Below are 20025 nucleotides of genomic sequence, written 5' to 3' on the forward strand. Positions count from 1 at the left end.
TTGAAGAGAAGACACCTGTGTCACAGAAATGGAGAAGCCCATTGAGTATTTTTGAATATTTAGCAAAAAGTAAGTTTCTCAGGGGCAGATGTGGAAAATCTTTGCAAGTAAGGTCATATTTGTGCTGGACTTTGGAAAATACATTGAACGAGGACATAGGAAAACTCAGGTCAAGGACACTTGAAGGAGAATGGACAGCTTAAGAAGAGGCACAAAGGGACATAAACATAGGATACAGGTTGGAAGTCAGTATAGGCTAGCTTTATTAGAATGTAGAGAGTAGAGGAATTCTGTGAAAATAAAGGTTAATTAAGAACGTAGAGTCAGTATTCAGGAACCAGTTAGAAGGAATGAGCACCAACCTGAAATTTTATCCCCACCCCAGAGATACAGTTGGAAACTTTTATGTAATAGAAGAAAGAAAGCAAAACATGCACAAGGAGGAAGGAAATGGAAGAGACAGGCAAAATGTGCAGTTGGAACCGCATCAATTTTTTCCCCTAGAGCTAACTTGTTAATAAAACACAGGAGAGGCAGGAATGTCTTTTTAATACTCTTGTAGGTAGAAAGAGTATAAGAAAGAAAGAAGCAAATTCTGGAATTGTGATTACTTGCAAACCAATGTCATTGGAATTGCTTGGAGTGTTGAGTTTTTCTTTTTGAAAGATGCCTCGTGAAAAGAGAAGTCGAAATGCAATTTCAAGAGGAGAATAGGTTTTGTGAACTCTGTCATCACTTCATTTTGCCTCTATGCAAAGAAAATTGTATCTTATGTTCCAAGTCACAGTACATTTGTCCTCAGATAGTTTCACGCCATAGTCACCACCACCAATTTTCTGTCAAAATGTTTACATTATCTGTGGGTCTATTTCAGAAACTAACAAAAATTGTTAGGCTGAAGGAGAGAAATTTCAGTGAGTGACGATATCCTTTGGCTTACTTACCAAATTCAAATGCTGCTTGAAAATTACACATTGTGGCAATGTTACGTCAACCTGATCATTTGAAAGATCTTTTGGAAAATATCAAATTTAATTGGATTTTTCTTCAAATAATTGAGGCAGTCAACCTTGGAGAATGCTTATTTGAGATTTAACCTTCATAAATTGCAGAGGTTAGGAAAAACACACCACTGTTGTTTCTCTCTTTTTTCTCACTTTGTTGTATAACCATCCGCGTTTATATTGCTGTTCCTATGGGGAGTGATTTATTTTGGACTAACTTGTGATGGATATGCTTTCCATGGTTACAGCAAGGACTTTTTAACCTTAGGCTATGGCAGATGGGTGTATAAATATGAAACAGAAATCAAGCCAAGGGTTGACTTGTTTGGTTTTTATTCCTTTCTCCTCTTTATGTATATATATATCTGAATAATTCCAGATTCAGTCATTTAATTTTCTCGGTTTCAAAGCCCACTGTTTAATTTTGGCAAAGACAGTAACTGGTGAATTTTCTTAAGGGCCTAGCTGAGCTATTCTGTCTCTGCCTAGTACTTGGGTACTATTTACATGCTAATTGACATAACCATGTACACCTATCACTTTTTATCAAAAACAAGAATTCTTTTACTTGGAAGATTATAAAGACAACTAAAACAATTAAATGCCATCTTTATCCTTTGTATGAAATATCCTTTACTGGTTTTGTGATAATGATTATTGAATAAACCACATGATGTTATTTGTATAATGTGAGAGCAGATTGTGTAAAATGGAAGATCTTTGCTATAGTTGTGACTCTGCCCGGTGTTCAGACAGTGGAAGGAGAAGTTGTGCTCCATTTGATTACAATATGTCAAAATACATTCTACTATCATGTAGAACTAATTAGAACAAATTTAAAAATAGAATAATTTAAAAAAGAGCATGGAAGAGAACTAAACTCCCTCAGTAGAAGAGTGGTCGTGTTTTGAAACATTGATTCAAGCAAAGACTGATATAAAAGCTAGTGTATATGAAATAATTAAACAAATGTAGTTCCAGTTTTAAATTTGTATTTCTTTTTTGGGCCAATTAGCAGTGGGGAAAGCAGTGCCTCTTGTCTGATATGGTCTGGATCTTCTTCCAATTTTGCCATATTGTTCTGATCATTCTTGTTCGTTTTCCACTTTATCCACTGCTCTGGTATTTGCTGATGCGTACCCGATTACCACCTTTGCTGGTATTAAATCCTAATTGCTGTGTTTCTCTGAATCCCTGCAATTGCTTAGGCTTCAGGAATTTGTACATGGAGTTGTTCAGTCTCTGTTTTTCAGACTCTGTTTGTTCAGCCTCTGATGAATTTCTGTTGCTCTGAATCTCTTTGACTCAGTTCTCTGAATTGCTGGTGGGCAAATCTTGACATAAATTTCTTCAAATGCATTCAAATGACTGAAAAGATTCTCTGCTCTTTGTGGGTGGGAATTTAATAATCCCAGTGTACTACTAGCAGATAAAGAAGATGATCTTTTGTCCAAGTACTGTTTATAAATTCTTTATATTTCAAAAACCCATTCCTTTCTGGTTTCTTCCCTCATTATCACCTTAGTTTTGGAAGGTACTTTGGTAAAGGAGCAAGATTGCTGGATTTAGCAGACAAGAACATGTAGGAGGGTCTCCAAGGGAAGTCTGAGCTATTGATTAGATATCCAAGTGAAAATGAGGATTAGAAATAAGATATCTAAGCCTAGAGATTGGGAGTGTTTAGGGTTCAATTTGGAGTCACTGGAATATAGATATTCAAAATTAAACAGGAGACTGGATGAGAACATCAAAAGAGTATGTCCAGAGAAGGGAGCCAAAATTAGTCCTAAGGAACAACACAGATGATCTATAATGAATTGATATATTCCTATTGGCCTATAATCTTACTTTTGTTGGAAAGAATTTAGAAAAGTGAGAAATAAACTTTATTTGGATATGTCTTGCATGTGGAGGCATGTGGTCATACTTAGCTTATCCTTGTTTAGTGAGGGGGCGGGACGCATGGCACACCTGAATCTGTGTGAGAATGGGCTGGATTTTAGCAGGATTCCACTGTATAATGGATGCTTATTCGTAATCTATAGGAAAAAATGGCTGGCTTCCCTAACTAGGACTTTAAGTAATTTTTCTGTTTCTGAAGCACCAGAATCATCTTTCTTATATTATTCATTCAGTAGCTTTTTCTCTATCTGACGGGAAATGCCTGGCAAGTGTGAATGTGCTTCCATTTCTTTCTTGTTAATTCCTTTCACATGATAAATTGCAGGGAATTGTACTGAAATCCCTTGAAATTGAAAAGTCAGCCTACATGAATGCTTAGGAGCAAAGGTTTTGAACATAATAAGTCCATAGATATTCAGCTGAGAGAATTTTCAGGAACATTTGCAGTAGATTGCTACCCTATCTGGGTACATGTAGATTAATTTGCATACTTTTCAATACTTCTTGCTTAGGTGGTCAATCACAGTTATCTACAATGATTGCAAGCCAACCCCCCAAGGTTTACTTGAAACATTTTCTGTTTTTTGAATCATAAAATTATCCTTTAAAAATGCAACAAGTGGAAATAACTTTGGGTTTCCCCCTATTTCTAGCTGTACAAAGATTACTTGCTTCTGTTTCTAATCTGGTCTCAGTGCCCCTCTGTGCCAGTGGTCATAATAAAGATCCTCAAGTTATTTATGTTTTCATTTTTAAAATGCATATGTGTTAATGAAACATTTTAAAGCAATCTCAATCTATATTAGCATCATAAAAACCTTTTATTATTTCACAACAAAGTTTTATAACATATTAAAATCTCACAATTGTCTTGGCTTCTCAGTCATAAAAAATCCAAGTGGCAAATTTATATGTATGTGTGTATATTAAATAATCAAAACCACACAAAACACACACACAAAACCTTAGACTGGTGAAAGTGTATTGGGGAAAATAATATTCCCACAATCTCAAAGCAAAGCCCTCCAGAATTGTGAATGATAAAGAGAAAAGACACATGTACAATAGCACGATCTGGCAGACAGGAGAGGTGTGTTAGGCAGGGCAACCCTTCCTGTTACTTTTAGTAGGCACACTGCATTGAGTTCCTCCCAAAGAAACACTCTGCAAAGTGTACGGCATTTCCTGTGACACATCATGGCTGAGGATGTTTAGGATGTAAACCTTAAGAAATATCAGAAGTTGACTTAGTGAGATACCTACATGGCCTGTATCTTCAAAAACATCAAGTGTGTAAAAAAAAATGAAGAGAGGACAATTCTAGGTTAAAATAAAATTAAGAAAAGTCAAAAGACTGTGATCCTTGATTAGAGTTTAGATAAACACATTTTACTATAATTTGTTCACTAATTGTATAATTGTATGAACATGAGACTTCTGGGTTGTGAACATAGCCCAATGACTAACCCAAGAAAACATCTTTGTCACTAGGATATGTATTTAAGGGGTAGAAAGAATGATGTCTGAACTTAATTTCACAAAATTTTAATACATACTAACATAAGATGGAGGAAAACGTGAGAAGTATAAATGGTGAAATATCATTGGGGAATGTGACAATGTTGGGGATGGGTTAAACACTTTTGCATCATTTTTTTAACTTAATTATAAGTTTGTGTTGCTTCAAAAACCGTTGAAATATGTTTTATATATTTGAAAGCAAAATAAATACAATTGGAAAATATAATTGGAAATATAAATATATATATATATATAATATTTATATAATGGAAATATGTATTTATATAACAGATATTTATATTTATAAAATAGAGATATAATTGGAAAATATCTTATTATAAATAACACCAGTTTGAGTGGAGGGTATTTCTAATAGAACATGCTTATGATAATAGTTTATTTCCCATACTGAGCTTTACCATTTTCCAACCATGACTGTGTATTATTTGTTTAATGCTCAAAAGCTCCATGGGTGTCTAATTGAAAGGTTATCACTGCGACTCTTTACATTTTTACAGATGAAGTTAAGCCACTAAATTTAAATGCTTTTCTTAAGGTTTCACAGGTTAAAGATATGAAGAAACTAAACTCAGACCCACGACCAGATGCTAAGTGTCCTTTTCCACTGAAATTCTAGATTCATTGCGTGCGTATGTTTGTGATTTTGTGTGTTTATGCAACAATTTAAAAAAACTTTGAAAATTTCATGATTGGCTCTTCTTTTTGGTAGATAGGGCATAGAGTTAATTAAGAATACATTATGGGTTCAATTTCCAGTGTAGAGAGAGAAATATCCAGTTTTTCCCATCAGTAAGGTGGTAAGGAGGGAAACTCATACCAGAAGGCCAGACCATGGAGTATTTTTACTTTAAGAAAATGTCATCTGAAGGGCCTATAAATGTGAGTCTCCTCAACCAGTGCTGCTGAAAAAATGAATATCCACCTGCAGGAGAATGAAACCAGACCTTTAACTCTCAGCGATTATAAAAATCTTCTCAAAGTGGATTAAAGACATAGATCTAAGACCTGAAACTGTGAAAATGCTAGAAAATGCTAGAGGCAAACATAGGGGTATTGATATGATTGATATGATTTGTTGAACATGAACTCAAAAGCACAAGAAATAGAAGCAAAACTAAAAAATTCAAAAAATGAATGGGATTACATCAAACTAAAAAGCTTCTACATATGCAAAAAAAAAAAAAACACCAAAAAACAAAAACCCAACTCACATAACTCCATACCAAAAAATCCAAATAATTTTATTTAAGAATGATTTATATACCTAAATAGAAATTTCCCCAATAAGATATACAAATGATGAAAAGGTATATGAAAAAATGTGCAAAATCACTAATAACCAGAGAAATGTAAATCAAACTCCCAATGATTTGTCACCTTGCTCCAGGAAGAATGAGTATTATCATAAAGATTAAACGTGACAGCTGTTGGTGAAGTTATTGAGAAACGGGAACCCCTGCATTCCTTGGTGGAATGGAAATTAATACCTCCATTATGGAGAATATTACCCTTAAAAATGAAACAGAGCTACCATTTGATCCAGCAGACCCAATACTTGGTATTTATCCAAAGGAAGTGAATTTAATATGTTGAAGAGACCGACTTCTGCATTCTCTTGTTTATCAGAGTACTGTTCACAGTATCCAAGATATGAACCCCTCTGAGGTGCCCATAAATGGATGAAGGCACAAAGAAAACGTGGTACATGCACAATGGAATCTACTCAGTTATGAAGGGAGTGGAATCTATTCACTCATTAAAGGAATGGAATCCAATCTTTTGCAGCAACAGAGGTCAGGTGGAGATCATGATGATGGGTGACATAGGCCAAACACAGAATGGCAAATACTCTGTTATTTTGCTCTTATGTGGAATCTGAAAAAAAATGATCACAGAGAAGTGGGGAGTAAAGTGGTAGTTACTAGAAACTGAGGAAGTCAGAGCAGGGAGAGGATGAAGAAAAGTTTATCAATTGGTACTAGGCTCTATCAGACAGGAGAAATAAGTTCTTGTAATATATGGTACTGCTGGGTGACTACACATAGTGATAATGTTATATATATTTCAAAAAAGCTATAAAATGATTTTAAGTGCTTTTATCACAAAAAAATGACTATTTGAAAAGAGAGGCCTGATTACCCTGATCTGAACATTATACAATATATGCATTTATCAAAAAATCACAGGTACCCCTCAGTATATACATTTTTTAATGTATTAATTAAAATAAATTCAAAAGAAAGAAAAGGTCATCCCTGCAGTTTGTGTATACTTTTTATTTAAAATTGTCTTAAAATTGCTGTTTTTATTTATTTAATATATCTATGTGATAGTTATAACTTAAAATTAAATAACTCAATTGCTATGGTTTTTGAAAATTGTATGAATCTTTTCTTTTTGGTATTTGAAAATTATTAATTCAAACTAAATAAGGTGGCCTCGTTTAAGTTTTGGAAACTGGAAGAGAAACTTATGTATTTACTTATATTTACACTATTCAAGTAGAAGATATTTCAGGAACAAACTTCCTGTCATTGAGTTTATGATTCTTTGTTCTGTAGTTTCTTTAGTGGTGAGATGATGGCCATTTTTATCATCTGAAGTAGTTATTATGAGATTCAATTTGTTTAGTAGTTTTATGTGACATTTTTTGTTATTGTAGTAGGTTATTACTAACAAAGCCAAACAAGTTACTGTAAAAGTGTCAGAAAGGAAGCTGGTTTCTGAGATGCGGTTTGTCGCTTTGAAATCGTACCTTTGTACGTCTTAACTTCAAGTTATGCAGACTATGGCTGGTTCTTCAATTATTTATGAACATTCTAGCTTCAATATGTGTTATGGTTTTGACATCAGATGTCCCCCAAAAGCTTCTGAAGATATATTCAGAGTAAAATGATGAGATTATGAGAGCTGTATCCTAATTGGTCCATCCTAGTTTGAATGACTGGACGGTAACTATAGGCAGGTGGTGTGGCTGGATGAGGGTCCCTGGGTAACATCCTGAAAGGGTTCATCTTCTCTGTGGGGACCCCTTCCTTGCCTTCATGAAGAGAGTAGCTTCTCTTCACTGTTCTTTTCCTCTGATGCACTGCTTCATCTTGGACCAGAGGAATGGAGTTGGCCATCTATGGACTGAGACTTCTGAAACCATGAGACAATATAAAATCTTTCTCTTCTAAATTGTTCTTTTTGGGTATTTTTGGTCACAACGACAAAAAAGGAGGACTAAAACAATATGTAAGTTGCTAAATTACAAACTGTTTTATGTAGCCGCTCTGTTGCTCTTGGAGTATTGTCTATAGGCTTCAGGGCAATTTGAGTTTCTGGGCCATTTCTGCTACCTCTTAGATGAAAGAGGCATTAAATGGTTTGATTCATTTACTGACATGAAACATGCATCTGTTACCGTCTAGGGGGTCTTGGGTTCATTATCTCCAGTCAGCAAAGAATTGAAGAACCGAGAAAGTAAGCAAACAGATTTATTACAAAAGAAATAGCAACAGACTTCTCTGAAGGGAGTCCCGTGGGAAAGTGGGGGCTTGTTCTTTATATGGTCTCTGGAGTTCCCTCCTCTTCCTATCTCCTTCCCTGTCCACACTTTCCGCCCTATTGTTCATGGGTGTCCCTTGTCCATGGGTCTTCTGCAGTTTTTCTATTGGATTTCCTGCTTGTGTCCTCGAGCACTTTGGTCCACTGGGAAGTTAACCTTCTTGAAGGACCCTGTCCATGCTCCTGTGGTCTGGACTTGCCCTGAATTCCTCACTCACCATCTTGCCCTGGCTGCCTTTGCCCTTCTGCAACTCCCTCACATCCCTCCCTGCAAGAAGTGCTCACTGAGTATTTAAAGTTAGAAAACAACAATTTGAAAAAGGAGGATGCTAGTCTAGCAAAGATTAAAATCTATAGCTATAATCTTTTTTTTTTGAAAAATGGACACTAATGTGAAAAAAAGAAAAATCAATAGATCCAGAGGCCTGACAAGCAGTAAAACAGACTGTGGGTTCATAACTCACATACAGTAAGTAATTTTGATTAGTAAATAAATAAATAAATAAAATAATCAATTAATGTTAATTCTATCAGGGACTAGTCCTTGGGACACTAAACAAATAAATACAGATCCTCATACTGATGGGCTAAAGGGTTAAAATAAAAATAAAAATCATACAGTGAACAATTTGTGGAATAGGAATGAACACATATAAAATCTGGAAGATAAATGAGAGTTAATATTGGGCTGGTGGGCTTCCTTTATGGAAAACCTAATAGAAAAAAAATAAATTTTAGCAGATAAGCATTAAAGACTCACGGATGCCTTAAAAATATATGAACTCAATTGAATACTGACTAAATGTTTATGGCCAACAGGAAAAATAATAATTTTATTTATGCTATGAATTCTTAAGAAAAGCATGTCAGGGAGAAAAGTCATGAAAAAAAAAATGTTTGGCTCTTAAATTTTCTTTAGCAGAATTGGAATAAAGAAGAGATGATTTTAAAAACTTTTCTTTGACAGGTTGCATGGTAGCATACTTTGAGGTGTATATATATGATAATATATATATACACACACATACACATACAATGTAATATTACTCGGCCACAAGGAAGAATGAAGTTCTGGCATTTTCTAGAAAATGGATGGAACTGGAGGATATCATGCTAAGGGAAACAGCCAGTTCCCCCAAACCAGAGGCAGAAGTTTCTCTCTTATATGTGGATGCTAACCCACAACAAGGGAGGGGGAGATTAGAAGTTCACTGGACTAGACAAAGGGGAATGAAGAGAAGGGAGGGGAGGTGGGAATAGGAAAGAAGGTAGAATGAATCAGACATATCTTTCCTATCCTCATAAATTTACACAGTCAGTGTAAATCCACATCACATTCAACCACAACAACGGGATCCTAACTGCAACAAGTTACACTTATTCTAGGTATGCACAATATTTCAAAATATACTCTACTGTCATGTAAAAAATAATTAAATAAACTTAAAACAAAAACGATGATACCAACAATACCACCACCACCAACAAAAACAAATGCAAGCTGCAATGCAAGGAAAGCAGAAGAGACCTCTACTGAACATCTGCATGAATGTCTCCTAAGCCAAGTCATCCCAGTGGCCCAGGAGCCCTTGTAAGAGAGTTCAGTACAAACTCGAGCAAAGATCCTAACGTGTAATTCACAAGGGAGAAAAAGAGGTAAGCAAAGAAATAGGAAAATATTCAACCACATTTGGAAAGTGAAATGTATTTTCACCTACCTAGTTAACAACATTTTTGGAAAAAAAGTAATATTATTTCTCTTTTTCTTCCATGAAATAAGCACTAGTAGGTACTGCTTCTTTAATTAAAAGATTTTAGAAAATGAAAAGATACTTAAAAGTGTGCATTTTCTTTAAACACAAAGTTTTTTAATTTTTTTTTATTCTAATTTGTTATATATGATAGCAGAATGCATTAAAATTCATATTAAACATACAGGGCACAATTTTTCATATATATGGTTGTATACAAAGCATATTCACACCAGTTATGTCTTCATACATGCACTTAGGGTAATGATATCCATCTGATTCTGCTGTCTTTCTTACTCTCATGTCTCCTCCCTTCCCTCCCACCCTTCTGCCCTATATAGAGTTTATCTAATCCTCCCATGCTCCCCCTGCCAACCCCACTACGGATCAGCCTCCTTATATCAGAGAAAACATTCTGCATTTGTTTTTTTGGGGGATTGGCTAACTTCACTTAGCATTATCTTCTCTAACTCCACCCGTTTACCTGCAAGTGCCATGATTTTATTCTCTTTTAAGGCTGAATAATATTCCATGGTGTATATATACCACATTTGCTTTATCCATTCATCTACTGAAGGGCATCTAGTTTGGTTCCACAGTTTAGCTATTGTGAATTGTGCTGCTATAAACATTGATGTGACCTTGTCCCTCTAGTATGCTGTTTTTAAGTCCTTTGTGTATAGACTGAGGAGTGGTATAGCTGTGTCAAATGGTGGTTCCATTTCCAGCTTTTCAAGGAATCTCCATACTGCTTTCCATATTGGCTGCACCAATTTTCAGTCCCACCAGCAATGTATGAGTGTACTTTTTCCCCCCACCTCCTTGCCGACACTTATTGTTACTTGTGTTCTTAATAGCTGCTATTCTGACTGGATTGAGATGAAATCTTACATAGTTTTGATTTGCATTTCTCTAATTACTAGAGATGTTGAGCATTTTTAATATATTTATTGATTGATTGTATATCATCTTCTGAGAAGTGTCTGTTCAGTTTCTTGGCCAATTTATGGTACAGAATAGAGGACACAGAGTCTAATCCACATAATTATGGTTATCTTTGATAAGACAAAGATGCTGAAAACAAAGATACTTGGAGAGAAGATAGCATCTTCAACAAATGTTGCTGGGAAAACTGGAAATTCATATGCAACAAAATGAAATTAAACCCTCATCTCGCACCATGCACAAAATTCAACTCAAAGTGGATCAAGGACCTAGGAATTAAACCAGACACACTGCACTTACTAGAAGAAAAAGTGGGCCCAAATATCCATCATGTTGGATTAGGCCCCAACTCCCTTAATAAGAGTCCTATAGTGCAAGAATTAAAAACAAGAATTAATAAATGAGATGGATTAAAACTAAAATGCTTCTTCTCAGCAAAAGAAACCATCATAGAGGTGAATAGAGAGCCTACATTTTGGGAGCAAATTTTTACCACCTGCACATCAGGTAGAGCACTAATCTCTAGGGTATATAAAGAACTCACAAAGCTAAACACACACACAAAAAGAATAAAAGAAAAAAAGAAAAAAAAAGAAAGAATAAAAAAACCCAAATAACCCAGAGTAAAGTTTATTTTTTATCCTGTATAATCTCAAATACTATAAGAGCTGTTTGCATGAAGATGCTTATCCTGTAATTTTTTTCAATATTGAAAAATGATAGCATTCAATATTTTAGCTATTGCTTATAAAATTATACTGCAACATAAAAAGATAACAAATAGAAAAATGGCCAAAAACTTTGAATAAATATTTGAGTAAGTAATATATATGAAACTATGTTCAAACTATGTATTATTCAGTGATATAAAATAAATATGTAGAGCACTACTTTTAATCTGGCATAAGACTAAAAATACAGAATAATATGCACTCTTATTAAGGTTATAGGGAACATGGTACTACCATAGATTGAAGTGTAAATTGGTACAACATCTTTAGAGAGCAACTTGTCAGTACCAATCTAATAAAAAATATATAAAATTGCTGACCAGCAAATTCTACTTTTAAGTTAACTTTCATATAGAAAACATGCCAAAGTGTGGAAAAGGATGTTTTCTCAGTCCTGAACATCAAAATATTGATGAAAACTTAAATGTCCATTAGTACCTTAATTATGATACAACAGTATTGAGAAATGGTACCATAACTGAATGGAATGAGTGGTTTCATCTACTGAAATAAAAGATGTTCATTACATACTGTTGAGTCAAAAAGCAAATAGTAACTCAGCACATAGAGCATGATCTTCTATCTGTGCTCTATTCATGTATTTCTGTATTTAATCTACCTGTGTACCTACCATCCTACCTACCTACTAACCTATCCATACATCCATCCATTTATATCTGGGAATCTGAAAACCTACAAAGAATCAGGAAGATTTCACATTGTAATCCTATGCTTCTTGTTCTTATTTTTATATTCATCATTCATGACCAAAATAATAAAAAGGATAAAAAGAAATTTGACATTCTGAAGAGAAATTTAGAACATTATAATTAAAGCTTATGTTGTTTGGTATAAGTAGAGAAGGATGTAAAAATGTTAATATACATAGAAATACACAATTTAAAAATTTACTAGTTGTTGATGGATCTTTATTTATTTTTATGTGGTACTGAGAATCTAACCTAGTACCTCACACAGGCTAGGCGAGTGCTCAAACACTGAGCCACAATCCCAGCCCTAGAATACACAATTATGTACCATATTCAGACTACAGCTTTTCAAAACCAACAAAACCATCACCATAAAAAGGTACAGAAGAATATATACCTGAGAACTAAATGTACTTATTTCTGGAACAGAAGTATTGAGAATTAGGGATTTTTTTCTATATTTTCCAAATATCTCATAATTAGCTGGCATGCATACCTTTTTATGATGGTAAAAAGAAATAAAAATACTATTTGTGAAGCAATTAGCATGCATGAAGGGCTGTTGTAAGGATTGCAGAGTGGGAGGTAAAATAGATGACTAACATATTCCCATACGGAATCCACAACTTATTTGAAAGTGTTCATCCTGTAGTGGTTAAAAGACATCAACCCAACTGGCACCAGCATGTCTGGGTTCACAATCTGTGAGGATTAGATCAACTAATGTATGTTATGGTTTGGACATGAGGCATCCCTTGAAGCCCCTGTGTTCATGCGGGTGAAGTGAAGTGATTGCACCTGTGACCTGATGTGTCCGTGTGATTTAAATGTATTAACTGTGGTCACTCTAGGCAGGCCGGGTGTGACTGGAGGAGGCAGGGCACTGGGGGTGTGCCCTGGGAGGGTACATATTCCTTGGCCCCTTCCTCTCTCTCTCTCTTTCGTTTTTCTCTCTGCCTTCTGGCTGCACTGCCATGAAGTGAGCAGCTTACCTCCACCAAGCCCTTCTGCCATGATGCTCTGCCCCATCTTGGCCCAGAGCAATGAGTTGGCCCCCTGTGGACTAAATCTCTGGAACTGTGAGTCCAAGTGAACTTTCTAAGTTGTTCTTGTCAGGTATTTTGGTCACAGTGACTAAGAGCTAACGTGATGCAAATATATAAATTTCTTATGGCTGCTATGACGACCACAAAATGGGAGGCTGGAAAAAATGCACACACTTCTTTTTCCCTCCCTTTCTTGTAGATCTGGAAGTTGGAAGTCTGCAATCTGTATCTTGGGTCACAGTCAAGAGGAAGGAAGAGGCTCTGGGGGACATTGAGTTTCTTTGCCTTTCCTGTTTCTAGAACTGCATTCCTGGGCTCCTGGCCTTTGTCCATCCTCAGAGCATCTTGCTCCAGCCTTCAGGTTTGTGTTGAATCTCCCTGACTTCTCCTAAGGACACCACCTTTCCACTCCTTACATGAATCACATTAACCTCCAGCAAATGGTAGATAAATTACTGTTAGTACTATCAAAAAGATAATGTGTGATAAGGAAAGATGATACCAAAGTCCCAATGAAGTACTAGGAAAGCACATGGGAATTTAGAGGAGACAGACTTTGTTTCTGCCCAAGGACACTAACTGATGGTAGAGGACAATAGCAAGCTCTAGATGACTAGCTTGTATTTGGGTTTGCAAAGCAGCGGCCACTCCAGGTGTAAGGTAGTACATACATAATTCAGTGTTCCCTCCTGCTTTATATCCTGTGCCCAACCACTTGCTTTGTGATCAGAAGAACAGGATGCTGTGTTCTGTGTACATGAGTTTAATTTCCCTCTGTGTGACAGAGGATGAGCTCTTCTGCATTTCTGAACATCACCTTTGTCCTCTATAAGATAGAGACTGAAGTACCTCTCTGTGGCAGTTCATGAAAATCAGCTGTAACCTCTTTGCTCAGATGATGGAGCCAGCCATATGGCAGACTTGGCCATAAGTAAAATTCTGTCCTAAATTAACCTATAATTTGATTCAGTAGAATTCAACATGAAAATTAAATCATTACTTTCTTTCCTTATTTATTCTTATATTTTCTTTCAAGTCTTAATATTAAAAGATTTTTATTTAAACATATTTCCTTCTCTCAGAAAATTCTTCAGGTTTGCTTTCAGTTCATTCCTTCGACAGCCCTCTCAGCCGAGATCTAAATGATTCCCTACGGTAAACTTTTTTGGAACCAAGTAGGTTTCTTGTCTCCATCAGTGGTTCCAGATTCTCAAAGTCCTCAGAATATCTCCCTGAGTTTGTCAGAGAGAGTGTTATGGTTCTTATACATCATTGGGTTAGCATTGTGAATACGAGAAAAGCAAATCTCTACAATTATCAACTCTGGGTTGTACTTATTGAGAAACATTTTCTGGTTCTCAGTTTTGCAGAAATTGACTTTTGAGGTTACCTAGAGGATGTTAATGGAGTGTGAGGTTAGTGAATGAAGAGGGAAGTCACTATCTCACTCTGAAGCTCCGCAAGTGCACACATCAGTCTTTAATCCTACCATGGAAATGGGATCCCTCTACTTTTTCCATCTTTTTGGTCAAAGAAAAATGGGAAATGGAGTCTTGTTGCCTGTTAAGCTTAGTTGGTGGCATTTCCCTCCATTATTATGAAAGAACATTTGTAAGAGGTGGGTTCACTCCATCGTGCCATCTCCTTAAAGTCTGGGCCAAGGATTACTGTAGTTAACAGAAAATAAACAGGGTTCTGAGTAATGAGAAGTTAATGTTTTTCTGGTCAGGCAACTTGATATCTGTGTGCCTTTAATCTGACAAGTCAGCAGCCCATCCAGGTTTTATAGGGGAGAAGGAGGGATTTAGTTTCTTATTGGGGTCAGGCTGTTTGGAGCAAAAGAGAGAGAGAGAGAGAGAGAGAGAGAGAGAGAGAGAGAGAGATTAAGCCTGTTAGTCTCAGACATTGGTGAGAAGCTGTGATGAGATCTTTAAGTTTTAGTTTCTATTTACATGAAAGGTACATTACCACTTACTTAAAATGTTAAGTAATATATATTGTAAGAAAAACAAGTAGACCTATACACAAACACTATACCTGAAATAACATAATAAATATATTTTTGCCAATGTCATATTTAGAATGCTTATAGATAGTACATGAACCTAACATAAAAACACTTTAGTCAAGCACATTGTAGCTTGAAATATTTTCATATGGGTTATGCCATTAGATCCTCACAAAAACCCTGTGACAATGAAAATCATTCTGTTCTGCAGACAAGAGACCTGAGAAAGAGGACAAATGGACCTCTTCTACATCCTTCACACAGCTAGAGTGTGGAGACAGAGCATGAGCCATGTTTTTCTGGCTTTAGAACCAACCCAACTTCACTTCTTTCAGAAGCAGCTTCCCACAGAAGGCAACCAGCCATGGCTATTGTCCATCTTCGGAGTCCTTGTGACTTGGTGTCTTACTTTCATGACTCATCCGCTGTCTAAGCTGCAGGTAGTGTCTTGGTAGTAAAAAAAGGTCAAGATGCCATACAAGATTTCTAACTTGTGTAAGTTTCATAGACCAAAGAGCAGTGGGAACATGGGGACGGAGCTGTGATGGCATGAGAAGCTTACTGCAATGGACTTCTTTTTGAATACAGCAGTTTCTCTCCCTGTGCACGGGTGTGTCCTTACATAGTGGGCATATGCAGTCATATAAAAAGTGGTCCTGAGGATGGCAAGCCCTGAGCCTCATTAAATGCAAATTTATGAAATACATCTATGTGTCAGCAGACACAAAGTGTCCATGTGCCTCATGGAACATAGCATTTTTTAGAGGTACATTCAGTAAATGTGATGCTATAAACCCAGGGCTCCCCAAATAAGTGGGGTGAGTTTAGTAGGTCCAAGGGGAATCTGGCCTACTGAGACTTTATCTGTTTTAGAAAATGGGGGAAAATCCCTTCCACGACTCTAAGTACACACACACACACACACACACACACACACACTCACAGCATTAGCAGTCTACGCAGAAAATTTACAGATTAGTAAAAGACAAATATGTGCAGTGACCAAAGAATAGCATGTTTGATTAGGAGGATGGTGGCAGAGGCTGGAGGGGTCCTTGCTGCTAAGGCCCAGGAGGGGGATAGGTGCAGGTGCGGGCTTGGGAGTTCTCTTTCCAGACCCAGAGACTAGCTGCACATCCCCTTGTGGCACAGACAGCTGCAGTTCTTTTTTTTTTTTTTAATTAGTTACACATGACGGTACAATGACCTTGATATATCGTACATTTACATCAGATGGGCTATAATTTCTCATTTTTCTGAGTATACAGGTTGCAGAATCACATTGGTCATGCAGTCACGTATATACATACAGCAATAATAATGTCTATTTTATTCTGCTGTCCTCCCTCTCCCCCCTTCCCCTCCCCTCCCCTCCCAGCACTTCTCTCTACTCAATCTAATGTGACACACTTCTTTTTTTCCCCCTCACATCATCATACATGTATTCTGTATAACAGTGAGGGTCTCCTTCCATCTTCCCTGCAATTCCCCTTTTCCCTCCCTTTCCCTCCCACCTCTCTTCCCTATCTAGAGGTAATCTTCTTCTCATGTTCTTCCTCCCTACCCCATTTTGAGTCACCCCCCTTATATCAGAGAAGCCATTCGGCATATGTTTTTTAGGGATTGGCTAACTTAGCATAATCTGCTCTAATGCCATCTATTTCCCTGCAAATGCCATGATCTTGTTATTTTTTTAGTGCTGAGCAGTTCTTAATGAGTTATTACATTGCAGACCAAGCAAGCAACATGGCACATTAGGAAATGCCTTAAAGAAAAATCCCCTGCCTTGCAGAGTTTACATTCTAAAGAGGCGAGAAATGAGCCCCTGAGACCTTTCTTGAAAGGAGGTTAAAATAGAGAGGCCTCCTGGGAAAAGTCAAAGTGAGTTTTATCAGCTTTCTGAAAGCAAGAGACAGAGAGTGTTTTCCAGAGTTCTTCCCTCCCACAGAAGTTTCTTGCCCCAGTGAGTAAATGGATGCTATTATTGAAACAACAGAACCAACGAAGAAATAACATTAATGTTTCACATGCCAGGTGAATAATTGCTAACTTTAATATTACTAGCACTGATAGCAGAAGACATTTTAGAAATAAAACAGAAAGACAAAGATACAGCACCTGCCTTTTGAGGAACCAATGCCTCATGTTGGAATATTCCCGTGACATAGCAGGAAGATAAAGACAGTGGTATTTTTGTGAGCACCTGCTAAGTGAAAGATCCTGTCATTGTTCTTTTCATGGATGGTAGCTATTTTATCCTCTCAAGAGTCCTGAAACATGAATGTTTTGAAGTCCATTTTTTAAAGAAATTGAAGCAGAGAAAACTCAAGTGATCCAGAGCTCTGTGACTAAAAACCCCAGCACTATTTTGCCTCTCCATGATTCTGGTGTTGATATAGTCCCTTCAAGGTGGTGTTGGTGTTTGATTCTGTGTTGCTTATACAGACATTTAGGTTACACGACCCTTTTTAGTTTTTTTTTTTTTTTTTTTTTTTTTTTAATTTTGAGGGAGTGTTTCACTAAGTTGCTTAGGCCTTGCTAAATTGTTGAATCTGGCTTTGAACTTGAGGTCCTCCTGCCTCAGTCTCCCAAGTAGCACAGATTACAGGCATGCACCATGGGGCCCGGCCAGAGATCACTTTTGGCTGAATAAAAATGAAGATTTTATTGGAGGAGACATGGGGCCTTACTATATGGAAAAGAAATTTGAGATGACCTTACCATTTTGTGCCACTGAACATCTTGTAAATCAAATACCCTTTAAACCACAATATGATAGATGTTTTTCACCTTCTTCATTATAACTTATTTTATTATCATAATTTGCTTTCCTTTTTGCCAATTTTATCCCTACTTTTTCATATTAAAAGAAAACTTTTAAATAACCGAGTGGTTTTTGAGATTTTTGTTTTGGGGTCTGGAAGAGTCTCAAGAGGTCTGTGGCTAATGAAAAAATAAGAGACATTCCTAGAAACATGGAGATATCTGAATCTCAGTTAAATATATAAATATGAAGGCTGCTCATTGGTGCCCAGATCTAGAAATCAGCAGTGGGCTGAAGCAGGATGTTCTGACATATGGTGGTTGATTCCATTCAGCAGGTACTTTTTTTTTTTTTTTAAAGAGAGAGTGAAAGAGGAGAGAGAGAGAGAGAATTTTTAAATATTTATTATTTTTTAGTTCTCGGCGGACACAACATCTTTGTTTGTATGTGGTGCTGAGGATCGAACCCGGGCCGCATGCATGCCAGGCGAGCGCGCTACCGCTTGAGCCACATCCCCAGCCCCAGCAGGTACTTTTTTATAGGCAAGTTTTAGGGGCAGAACTGGCTCTGAGTTTGCTCTGTGAACCCAGCTGCATTGCAGGTTTTCCTAGCATATATTACTGTTCCTTATCAAAAGTTATTATTTCCTTTATTAAACCTCCCATCGGGATCATAACTAAAGTACTTGAAACTTTTTTCTTTATTATTGTTTCAACAAGCATTTCTTCAACATCTATTATAAGTTAGGTCTGAGTAGGTGCCCTGTACTTTCTTAATATCATTTTGTTATTGTTGTTGCTATAAAAATCAAGATGGCCTTCTCTACACCCTTAACTTTTCCCATTTTCCAACTTATATGAATTCTCTGTGCTTCAGTTTACTCACTTGAAATTACAATGATATTTATAGAACTTGCTTAATAAATTTTTTTGTGAAGATTAAATAGCAGTATATCTAAAGTCCTTAGGGGATGGCCTGATACAGGATAAATATTTTATACATAAAAACTTTTCTGATTGTTTTTATTATTATTTCCTACTTGACAATTATTCCTTCTAAAATAAGTGAAACTTAGACGTCTCTAGTTATTACTATAGCAGGAAACACAATGGGGGATTGTATGAGGAATGTTCAAATATAGAATTAGACTGGGAATCAGAGTACTTGCATGCTAATAATGATAAAGAATACATAATTTAAAAATGATAATAGAAATTGCATTTAGTACATAACATGTAGAGCGAGGCTATAGTATTTCAATAGAACACTATGCCTACTTGTATTTGCATGACCTTAGACAATTATCTTCTTCGCTAGTTTTTTCCTACTCCAAATGTCAAATAGAGTCTTAGAGTTGATCACTGATCATCATACTTTCTTTATTTTTTTTTTATATCAAAATTGTTGTCATTAGAAATGCTTTTGTTGAAGGTTAGGATTTCCACTCCTCCTTCTCCAGCAGCTACTAGGAATCTGGAATGAAACACACCTTGTGAATTTCCCAAAGATGCTTGCTATTTCAGACATGAGTCTGTAAGAATGATTGGCACTGTGGGTTCTGCAGTTGATTTCTGTGACTTAAAGTGATCTACAGTACCTTAAGTCATCTTAACTCCTATACACAAAATTGGCAAGGTTTACAATGCTCCAGTGAGCATGACCTTTGGAGGTTCTTATTATCCCTGGAATAATCCCAGTCCTTGAAATTTTTGGCATCAATCTTTGAGGAATTTAAAGCTAGAGAGAGCTCTCAGAGTTACATAGAACACAGGGCAGAGATCCATAGTGTTTGACTCTCTGAACTTGATAAAGAGATAGTGCTGACTGATAAATGTTGTTCACTTGGGTTTCTATGTTTTATCCCCAAGAACCATCCCTGATCCCTGAGATTACTCTGGAACAACTTGGTATTTTAGTCCTAAAGGGATCAGATATCATTCTGAGTAATTTTTTTTTCTTAGTAAAATCAGCCCTGTAGTTAGATCTCTGTGACGTCAGCATTAGAATGTGGAACAGTCTAAACAAATGAGATTTTTTAAATCAATCCCTGATTTTGTTTATTGGTACATGTTT

Source organism: Spermophilus citellus (assembly GCF_964194105.1).
Source record: "Spermophilus citellus genome assembly, chromosome: 13".
NCBI lineage: Eukaryota > Metazoa > Chordata > Mammalia > Rodentia > Sciuridae > Spermophilus > Spermophilus citellus.